Raw genomic sequence first — 12,362 nt, 5'->3', positions numbered from 1 at the left:
ATAAAAGGAGGACGTCATCCACATAACGAATCCAAAGGATGTTATTCTCAAAGATGCTAATATATTTCTCATAGATTTCCATCTCCCATGCTCCTAAGTGTAAGCAAGCATAGGTGGGGGCACATACCGCCCCCATTGCCGTACCTCTTTTCTGTCTATACATGATACTGTCAAAGACAAATATATTATTTTCAAGGATAAACCTAAGTAGGGATACTACAAAAATAGTATGCTCTCTATATGTTAGGCCCCTTGAGTCAAGGTAGTGTTCAGCTGCTTTTATGCCCTCTTTATGGGGAATGGATGAGTATAAGCCCTCCACGTCGAGAGACACCGGTAGAGTTTCTGCACTGACCTTTACTTCATCCAATTTCTTAAGGAGGTCCCCTGTGTCCTTTATATATGACGGTAGGGTGTTTAGAAATGGTCTCAAAAAGTGATCAACATAGTTACCTATGTTTTCTGTAATACTTACGATTCCTGATACAATCGGACGCCCTGGTGGGCATTGTAAGTTCTTGTGGAGTTTTGGTATTACATAAAACACAGGTCGGATATTGTTGGTAGAGAAAGGAAAATTCTTTAGATGTTACAATTCCATTCTGTTTTGCATCATAAAGTATTCAATAAAGACTGTTTTGTACCTCCTTTAGGGGATTACCTCCAAGCTTCTCATATTGGTCCCCAACACCCAATTGTTGCCTGACTTCTCGGATATACATGAACTCATCCATTAAGATGAGATTGCCGCCCTTATCGGCAGGCTTGATCACAATGTTGGGGGCCAACACGAGATCCCTGAGAGCTTTTCTTTCACTTTTAGTTAAATTATCATTAATTATCACATTATCTGGCAACTTCTCAATGTCCTTTTCCACCAGTTTTAGGAAGAAATTTACTGATGGTACTGAGGCCAGAGAGGGCATATAACTCGATTTTGGTTTAAAATCTGTTTTTATCAAAGGGTCACTCTGTTCCACAATGCATGGTTCATTTTCTTCAAGGAGATAGTTTAAGGTATCTAGGGTAACTTGATCACCTGTAGTTAGTGTCTTATTTTTGGTACTCTCTTTACCCATTATTTGGGACAGGACTATTTTTCTAGCAAATAAGTTTAAATCTTTTGTAACTTCAAATTTATTAAATTTTGCTACTGGACTAAAGGAAAGACCTTTTTTCAAAAGACTTATGTGTGCAAGATTAAGTGGAAACTTTGAAAGATTTACTATTTGCATCTCATCTGTGTCATAGGTTTTTAATAATCCCTGAACCTGCCTCTCCTCGATCTTCCCCTTTCCAATGATCTCTCTTGATTGTGAAAATCCCTTCTCCCTCTCGTCTGCCTCATTGGATATCTCTTCTCTCTCGTAGATGTATTTCCTAGACATCTTCCTCTTTCTCCCGCCCCTTCTTCTCCATCTTTTGAATAGGGGCCTGGTGGGTTTTTTGACATATTCTCAGCCTCTACATCAGAGGCATCTGTGCCTGAGTCATATGATACTTTCTGGGATTTATATACATAAACCCTATCCTTCCTGTAGACATCCTGGTCTCTTAATAATTTCCAACACTTTCTTAATTTTACGTCTGCCTGTAACCTAGATATACTATTTTTTGTCTCTTCATTCAAATTGTCAAAATTCTTATCCTTTCAAATAAATTTACATTTGCTAAGGCTTGATCTACCTCAGTTTTAACTTTTTCAAGTCTTTTGTCATTTCTAGATATCATCATACCCATTAGATCTAGTGACAGTGTGGATAGCTTTCCATTCCATTCTGTTAGGAATGAATCCCCTTCCTCATCTTCCTTGGTTCTTGCACCAGGATCCAATTGGAGGCGTAGGCGCCTGGGTATGATTTTATTTTTCACATAATTGTTCAGACTTGAATTTTTTGCTCTTATTTTTATTTGTCTATTAAGACATTGTCTATATTTTTTGAAAGATGAAAATACATTTAAAGATTCGTTGTTAGCATCACTTATTTCTATGCTACTGCTTTGGGAAAGCGATTCATTTAGTTCAGCTTCCCACACCTCATCTAACATGGTGAACGCCATTCTACTCACAAACAAGACAAAGAAAAATTGAGGTCACGCGGGAAAGTGTATCTGCCAGCTTGGGATACTTATTATGCCCACTTTATGACAAATAAATCTCAATTACCTCAATCACCCAGAAATAAAGGGGGGGTGTGAATACTCAACAAGTAATTGGTAGTATAAATACAAAAATTGTTTTTATTTTTTTTAAGATGGGAGAGATGTCACGTATACCACTAGTTTCAATAGTATAGAAAATTAATCATTTGATGCAGTCACATCATGCGGTGCAGACCCTTCAGAATTTAAATATATATGGCCCTAACAAGAAAGATATAATTATGGAATTTCAACAAATTTCATAAAAAGAAAAGGGATTTCAGCACTCTTTTAGAGAAAAGTCATAAGTTTATTTCAGAAAAAGATCCAGAAAAGATATACATATGTAACCGATATTCAAGAAATTGTAAAATACACGCCTAGCACTAAACCTATATTAAATAGAATAGAAGATGTAGATAGCTGATTAGAGATTTACAGCTTTACGTATGTTGTAATTTATGTTCAAATGCCTGACATAAATCAAATTTATTACTTATTTATTCATTTCAATTGAATCTTGATACATCCTTTACCTATATTATAATCTGAACAGCTACGTAAAACTAAATGGACCAATGAATTGAGCCCAAGTAAACGTTATATCCTTACTAATGTGCTATCTCTAAATAGACATAGAATAATATAAAGATGCTAGGGTAAAGCAAGCTTAGTGAATATACATACATGATCAAAAGCTTATTCAAAACAATGTTAGTAATTTTAGTATACTTAAGGTTCACTGCATTACCTTCTTACTCCAATAAGTGATATTATATACATTTCTGCAATACTCCTTTACATATTTACAAGAAATTAGAAGAAAGCACACACATTTCAATGGACTAAACCTAGACTCTTCAAAAATATATATTATTGTACATAAGATGTTAGATCTGTAGTAATTGCAATATTTTATATTTTCAGTGCTATTGGTATATTTACATATCCTAAGAACTCAAATACATAATCAAGGTGGACTTGATTTGAATGTTATATACAAAATTGATATGTATATAGAGGAGATTAAAGGATTAGAGGTCTATGATATATCTAAAGGCTTACTGAACAATTTTTCCTATTCCCAATGGTTAATTAAATCAAAAGTGGAATTAAACCCTTTGGGAATTCTTGTTTGCAGGGTAAAAATCTAGTAAGCCTCCCTCCTATATAATAATTTTACCCTGTCTCCTCCTCTTTTAGGAGGGAGTACTCTTTCAATGCTCTTCCATCTAAAGGAGTTGACATTGCCTTGATGTTCTTTAATGAAGTGAACCGCTAGTGCTGAACACTCTCTCTCTTTTTCAATATTGTAAAGATGTACTCTGATCCTGGTCCTCACGTCTCTTGTCGCTAGGCCGACATACTGTTTTTTACAAATGTTACATTCAGCTAGATAGACTACAAAATTTGTTGAACAATTTATACACTGTGCTGTTGTATACTCCTTATTTGTTGCATATGACACAAAATCTGTCTGTGACTTCCACAAAGTCACAAGCCTTACACCTCCTTTGTCCACATCTGTATGTTCCCTTGTGTCTTAACCAGGAACTGCCTGAACTGGTGTTGGCTGGAGGTAACTGAGTTGGAGAAAGAATGTTACCTAAGGTCCTCGCACGCCTGTATGAAAATCTACAGCCCTCTGTAATAAGAGATTTTAATTTCTGATCAGCTAAAAGAATGGGTAAATGTTTTCTTATTACCTTACAGACTGTAGTGTACTGATTACTGAAGTCTGTCACAAATGTAATCTTATTCTTTTCATTTGGATTATCCTGTTTAGATTTGTCTCTCAAAAGATCTTTACGATCACAACGATCAACTTGGAATCTTGCTCTCTTAATAATTTTATTTGTATATCCCCTTTCTCTCAACGTATTTGTTAACAAGTCACACTCTCTTTTGTAGGTGTCGTGGTTGGTACAATTATGTTTAATCCTTGTAAATTGTCCCTTCGCTATCGCAATAGGGACATGAGCTGGGTGGTTACTCTGAGCATGTAATAGCGTGTTTTTAGAGATGGGTTTCATTAAGATACTCCACAAATGACAAAGCCTCTTCCTTACTGCCTGTCCAGATAAACAGCAGATCATCTATAAATCTCCGATAGACCTTAATAGATGACCTGAAAGGATTTCTACCTCCAAAGATGTGCACAGCTTCCCACCAACCTAAAAATAGGTTGGCGTATGATGGGGCAAATTTTGCTCCCATCGCTGTGCCACATCTTTGGAGGTAGAAATGTTCCTCAAAGGAGAAAAAATTATGCTCAAGTAAATATCTAACCACCATCAGATAATACTCTCGCTGTCCATCTGTCAAATCAGTGTCTTTTAAAAAGCTATCTAGGGCCTTCAATCCAAGATCGTGGGGTATGGTTGAATACAGTGATACTACGTCCACTGTGAGCCAACCGTAGTTGGACTTCCACACAATTCCATCCAAAAGGTGTTTTGTATCTCTTAGATAACTTGTCAGCTGGCTCACAAGTGGCTGTATGACTGAATCAGCCCACTGAGAAAGGGGCTCGAGCAAAGAGCCGATCCCTGACACTATGGGCCTCCCTTTTATGTTGTCCAGTGTTTTGTGAATTTTAGGTAAGTGGTGGAAGAGGGGAGTCTTAGGGTGTTTTACTGTTACATACTCTGCAGTTTTAGAATCTAAATAGCCTTTTTCGACCCCCTCATCCACCAGAGACCTAATCTGTAGCTGATAGGTCTTTGTAGGATCCCTTGGAAGAATAGTATATGTCTCACCATCCTGTAGCTGATTAAGTGCCTCTTGAACATTGTCACTTTTATTGAATATAACTGTGCTTCCTCCTTTGTCTGATTTTTTTGTAGACTATGTTAGTCTTATTTTTAAGCACTTTTGCTACATTGCTAATGTTATTAGCACCTCTATTTTTCCTCAAAATTACCTCTTTGTTTAATTCTGTTAATTCTCTTTAAATAGTTTTGTGAAACAGTTCAAGGACCGTACCTCTACTTTGGATCGGATAAAAGGTAGATTTAGGCACAAAAGTATGGCCTGATTACCAAAGGTTGAACCTTCTATAAAGCTATCATTCGTCTATTCAGTATCATTTTCGTCCAGAAGATCTACCATATCTCTCACAGTGCACTGATCTTCAAAACCAAAACTTGGTTCATCTCCAATTAAGAACAAATTTTCATTATATACATCAGTGCCTTCTGTGGGAGGATGTGTAGGTACTGAAATATTCTCATTAGTCATGTCAATAGAAAAATGTTGTTTAAGGGTGAGGTTTCGCACAAACCTGTTTAAATCAATGAGGGTCTCAAAAAGATTAAAATTATTTTCAGGAGCAAAGCCTAATCCTAGATTTAATATCTTATATTCTTCTGTGGTTAATATTTCATCAGAAATGTTTATAACATTCCCTACCATGAGGACCTTTCTCCCCAGAGGTGTAGTTATAATCTCAGTAGTAAGGTTTATTTTTGCATCCGTAGATGATATCTTGGTTTCTCTGCTAATTCTTTCTGATCTCTTCTTAACCCCCCGCCCCTTCGCTTCTTTCTCCATCCAGGTAAAAAACCTGTTGCATAGAATCTGTTTCTTCTGTGTTTTGGGGAATTGTATGTTTATTAGCCGATCTATCTTTGTTAATCATATACTTATTTGCCGGATTTTGAAACCTCCTACTACCCCTTCCTCTCTGATATGGTCTAGATCTAATAGAATTATCTCTATAACCTATAGTGCAGTGGTTTGTTTGTTTGTTTTTTACCGTATTTTGTAATATAGTATCTTTTTTATCCTACTGAATTGGAGCCGGACTGGGTGCTTTTATTTATATTGCCTCTACTTACCAAGGATACTCATAGGGCTCATGCAGAGGGGATATTTGGATACAGCACTACACAGGATTGCCAAGTTGCCATTACAGAGGCAGCGATCTGTCTACAGGAATAAGCGAGACGCTGGGAAGGAGCCCAGTGAAGAACGGTCAGAGTGAAAGGACATTTAACAGTCCAGAGAGTGCCCATACACTACATAAATATATGTAAGTGCCTAGCTAAGTTGCTTTAGAAGTTAAACTGCTGTGGAAATTTACTTTTAAATAGCGGACACTTAACATTACTAACCGCTCCGTACTTATTAAGCTCTGATATGCTGGGGGATGGTTTAACCCCTTGTTTGCTTTGTTGAATAATATTTATTGATGGTTTAAACTATAAATCCTTTCATAGAAAACATGACTTAAAACTCATTTTATAAAATCCTACAAGTAATATACTCATGTTTAGTATGAAAATACTCAGGGTAAATAATATTAAGTGGTCCCATATATTAGTGCTGGGAATTATAGGTATGTTTAATGAACATATTGAGATATATCAATTAAGCTGTAGCAATATTTGATAGTAAAACTGTTTTTCTGTGTCTGCTGACCCCTAGTGGACTAAAACTGGTATGACAGCCAAACAAATTGACTGTTAGCACCCATACGTTCCCAGTGAGCCCATTAAATGTTCAGCTCCCAGGGACACTGGAGCGACAAGCACCGTGGGGCGTATCCGAATGTTCACCAATGATTACAAAACAGAGGCGGGCTTAACACTTGATAAAAAAGCTCATGCAAAAGGAAAGAAGGGGTTTTTGCTGCTAAATTTTGACTGACTAACTTGCTGCCTTTTGGAACTCAGTCTCTATAAGCAAAACTGGGCTAACCTTTATTTTTCCATAACTGCAAATACCTCTCTTATTTATGAGGTGAACTGGATGTATCTGAAAAAGCTGAAATTTCAAATTGCTTTATCTGATAATGTATACGATTGATCTATATTTTATATTTATTAAATTTTAACAAAAGGTATTCTAAAGCTATAGTTAGATTGCAGCTGGTGATTTAAAGGGGATCTTTGGTATTTTAAGCTTATATTCATAGTCCTGTGTAGTTTAGAATTAGTCACATTAATGCTAAATAATTTCATTTGCAAGAAAAAAAATTGTACTTTATATTTATAAATCAGTTTTACTATTGTGAAATATAAATTGGTTACTGTAGTTAAATGTCTCTGGTGTTTAAGTTATTTGTAGCTATTGTGATATATTTAAAAAAAATTGTTTTATTGTGGATAAATAAGAGGTTATTTCAGCACAGATTAATTGGCATATAAATTGGCTATTGCATTAACAATACACAAATTCTGGTGGTTTATTTGGAATTATGTAGAACCATTTGGGGTATTGTAATAAGTGTGTATAATTGAATCATAATCTAGTTTCTACATAAATATATTTCAAGGTGTCTATAAAGGATAACTAGTCTAGAATTAAGGAATAAATAATTGATTTTATATATATATATATATATATATATATATATATATATATATATACACATACACACATATATACACACACACACACATTTTATTGGTTGGCAACTGATAAGTCCTCCAACATTTTACTGGAGACTACTGCTTTTATAATAATAAATGATATTGTATACCTAGTATATACCGACATTCCCTCAAATATATCCAGTCAAGCCGGTCAAAAGCCTTTTCGGCATCTAAGGACAATGTGACACACAGTTGGCCGAGTCGATTGGCTTCAAGGGTGATATTGAGCAGCCTTCCTGGTATTGTCTGGACCTTCACGTCCAAGAGTGAAGCCGACTTGATAAGGTTTTATTAATTGAGGAGTTAAGGCTTTTATACATTTCGCTAATATCTTGGCATACACTTTTGTATCAATGTTATTCAATGAGATAGGCCTAAAATTGGAAAAATTGTCTGGGGCTTTACCAGGTTTCGGGAGTGCGACTATTATCGCTTGTAAAAAATCTTCAGGGAATGTCCCTTATTGACCTGCATTATTAAATACTCTTAGCAAAATCGGGGAAAGTTGGGTTTCAATAGATTTATAGAACATAGATGTGTAGCCATCTGGACCTGGCACCGTTCAGGCTTTCAGCATCAAGACAACTGAGGAGATTTTGTCAACAGTAAAAGGGGAATTTATGTTATCAATCTGCTCTCACAACTGGCTCGGAAGATTTAAACTGGATGTTCAATTATGAGGGATCTAAGAGTCTTGTGTAAATGAGCCAACGAAGCTGTGAGCCACTTGCGTGTTTGGATTTGTGTCTTGATAAATAGGCCCCTAAGAAGAGCCTTAGAGATCTGTATAAGCAAAAATCATCGACCTCCCCTGTATCGTTAGTTTGTAAAAAGTGAAAAATTTCCTCTGAAATAATAACTTTAAGACCTGGTATGGATAATAAGGAGTCTAAGAAACGCCAGGGGGGTCTGGTTTGTATAGAAGACAGTAATGGGAGTTGGAAAGTAACTGGAGAGTGATCAGACCAGGTACAGTCACCTACCTGTGACTTCATTATTCAGTCTAAAAGCCACAGGTTACAGAAAACAGATGATCCTGGAATAGGAATTATGTACTGGAGAATAAAAAGTGAAATCCTTGGAGAAGTGGAGGGAGCGCCACAATCAAACAGGTTAGCTTGAGCTAGGAGGGAGAAGAATTGTTTTGAGGCAGTGAAAGTAGATTTGTCCAATTTACGTCCCTTGGGAATATGTTTATCAAGATTGGGGTCAATGATCATATTAAAATCCCCTGCAAGCAGGAGAAATCCTTTAACACCCTGTAAACTGTTAAAAAAAATTAAATGTCAAATCTGTTTGGTATTGTGGCTGAAGCCAATGTATATATTATTCCATCAAGTTTACACACTATAATCAAATAGCGACCTTGGGGATCAGAATCAATGGTGACTTGTTCTGTTTGTATACAATGTCTCTATGGACAAGGATAGCTACCCATCTCGCTTTCTTAGTGTAAGATGCCGTTTGGATAACTGGCTATAAGGAAGTCCTCAGTAGTACTGGCCTGTCTGCTACCCAGTGGGTCTCTTGTAAGAAGACCACTTTGACTTGTAGATATTTAAGGGAACGAAGGAGACTTAGTTTAATCTGAGAATTAAGACCTTTAACGTTATGAGAGGCACAAACTACTGCCATTTTCACAGGATATATATATACTATTATTATTTATTATTATCGGTTATTTGTAGAGCGCCAACAGATTCCGCAGCGCTAATAAATATATATATATATATATATATATATATATATATATATATATATATATATATATATATATATATATATATATATATATATATATATATATATATATATATATATCACACAGAGAAAACCCAGCACTCACTTACAAGCTCTCAGCTAAGATTTAAAGCAAAAATGGAAAGGTTGGTTACCGCATCTAGCCAAATGGGACAAGCCCAGGTACCTCCTCAAGGTCCTTTCCAATACCTGGGACCCTAAAACAGCCACACAATGCAAGCTCTCAAATCCAAACAAAAGTTTAATTTGTTTTATAATTATCCCTATGGTTCTTGAACCAAGACCTGTCTGGGGTTAACTGCCTGTGATTCTAGGGACAGCACAGCTTCCTGTGAGTGCCAGTGGCACCCAGGGCTAAGCATGTTGCAGGGTTATGGGATGTGTACCCGTTCCGGTATGAGAGTGCAGTTCCCTTCAGTGTTTTGTATATGTCTAGGGTGATTACATATGCCTGTGCACCCTTCCCTTGTTCCCAGTTTGTTTGGATTTGAGAGCTTGCATTGTGTGGCTGTTTTAGGGTCCCAGGTATTGGAAAGGACCTTGACGAGGTACCTGGGTTTGTCCCATTTGGCCAGATGCGGTAACTAACCTTTCCATTTTTGCTTTTAAATCTTAGCTGAGAGCTTGTGAGTGCTGGGTTTTCTCTGTGTGTTGTATTAATTTGTTTTGTAATTTTTCCTATGGTTCTTGCACCCAGACCTGTCTGGGGTTAACTGCCTGTGACTCTGGGGACAGCACAGCTTCCTGTGAGTGCCAGTGGCACCCAGGGCTGAGCATGTTGCAGGGTCATGGGATGTGTACCCGGTCCGGTATGAGAGTGCAGTTCCATATATATATATATATATATATATATATATATATATATATATATATATATATATATATATATATATATATATATATATATATATATACATATATACACACACACACATACATACACACAAAAATAAAAGAAAAAAGGTAAAAACTAATAATAAAAGGAAAAGATATTAGACGTGAAGAGACCGCGGGAAAATCTTAAATTATCAGGATAACACGTGTCTGTTCCTGTGTTAGGTATGTTTACTATTATGTGGAATTGCAAAAGGACATTCTATTATCTGTTAGGCTTATTAGGAAATTGATATCGCAGAAGTCAAAACATGTTTTTGCAGCTGTATTAAATATAGAAGGAAACAAAAGTCATGTACTCACCACTTTTTCCTAGGTTTCGCCAAGGTCTCAGCTCGTCAAGGCATAGGCCAAGCATAGATATAAAGAAAACCAATTAGGCTTATTGTAATATAACCTTGGGGAGGGACCTATACTTTAGATTACATTTTGACATTGTTAATTGTTTACCATCCATCATTTCTAAACCATTCATCTAAGAATATAAATAGACTAATATTCAATCTAAGCAGGAATATATTTTGCAGTGTAGTTCTCAAGACCATATCTAAGCTGCGTAAATTGGGTCGTGAGCCAAGGTTAGACAAGATCCCATCAGAAGTGGTCCAAATGGCATGTGAAAAACAATAAAGTATGCTAAATAGGTCATCATACGTGAACCAAGCCATTCGGGACAGCCTTACATTTAAACTTCTGGTTAACTATAAACATAAGAGTGTACATTTGCAAGAAAAGTCTGTATATAAAAAGTGGTGTACATTCATAGACTACGTGAATTTAATCCAGACATCTTGGTCAGCCTACTTGTTTAGCTTCTTAACACATGTAGGGAAAATACCTCATGGCAAAGGATAAAGCAAACACTATTAAAGGGAACAAAAGAAGAAGAAAAAAAGATACTTATCCCTGGGAAACCAGCATCTCCTCTGACACATCCATTATTATCACCTGAGGAATATCCATGCTTGACCAGACCAGAAAAGGGACAAAAGATGATAACTATGTGAGACTAGAATCCCGTTTACTCCTTTGAAGTTTGGGGTCCCAACTTTGTGCTCCTGCTCTTAAGGGACTTCCATTAACAGAGGAGGTAGGTGTGGTGTGCCCGGTGGAAGAGTTGAGCTGTCAGATCCTGTGTTACTTGGCTGAGAAGAGGCCACTTCTGTATGTTGTAATTTCCAGGACTTTACCAGCTCGAGGCCTTGAGTTGCTTCAGATATGATATAAGTATGGTCATCCTTTGAAACAATTAGTTTAGTAGGGAAGCCCCATCGATATCTAATGTTGTTGTGTCGCAGAAGTCGAGTGATCTCCCCAAAAGTCCTGCGTTGTTGAAGGCTGCGAGGGGCTACATCTGAAAATATTTGAATGTTCTTAAAATTTCTTTTTTACGAAGGCTTGCACTTTCTCTTTATAGGTGTAAAAATGCAACCTGACCACAATATCACAAGGTTGTTCAGAAGAACGTATAGGTTTAGGAAATCTGTGTGCTTTGTCTATTAAATTGTCATTTTCATCCAAAGGGGTGGCTAACAGTGAAAAGTTCTGTGAGAAACTCTGGTATATCCTTGTTTGAAATATCTTCAGATACACCTATGATCCTTAAATTATTTCAGCGTGACCTGTTCTCAAGGTCCGCCTTTTTATCTTCAAGATCCGATAAGTGTATAGCCAAATTTTTAGTGTAGCTTCAATTGATCCACCACCATGTCTTCCTGTTTGCGTTCAAAGTTGTCAATTCTTGCATTTGTGGAATTTAGATCTTTACGGATCTCAGCAATGGAAAATTATTATTTTTTTAGCAAAAGACGTGAGGTGAAAATCCAGATTTTAAAGAGCTTAGGATCTTAGGATAAAAATAGGAGTTACATTATTCTGTTCCCAGCCTTGGAGACTCTGTAATGCTGAATCAGCCAGTGGTGACATTTCCGTACTAGAAAATGAGGTTTCTCCTTCATCCAAAGTAGAATGAGAGGCATTAAAATGATGATCTATAACAGTCCTCTTTATCACATTAGCACCTTTGTTTTTTTGCCTTTGAGATTGGGACATGTTTTAACAAATGTTGAGCCAGACACTTGGCAAAGGCAGAACTGGCACCCAAGCAGGTCTTAAAGCAGAGTCCAGGTGTTTTCTAGGAGTTAGGTCCACTCTGGCGGTATCTCTCAGATCCCACTCACATATCCC

The 12,362-nt window shown here is 36.6% G+C and overlaps 1 protein-coding gene across 1 annotated transcript in view; it reads right to left on the bottom strand.

Moving 5' to 3' along the window:
* Nucleotides 1-12,362, bottom strand: part of TEX10 (testis expressed 10) — a 266,721-nt gene that overhangs the window by 240,010 nt on the left and 14,349 nt on the right. The window lies entirely within an intron of this gene.

Source organism: Bombina bombina, chromosome 5, assembly GCF_027579735.1.
Source record: "Bombina bombina isolate aBomBom1 chromosome 5, aBomBom1.pri, whole genome shotgun sequence".
Classification (NCBI taxonomy): Eukaryota; Metazoa; Chordata; class Amphibia; order Anura; family Bombinatoridae; genus Bombina; species Bombina bombina.
Note: the sequence above shows the minus strand (reverse complement) of the source record. Positions and strands in the feature narration are given on the sequence as shown.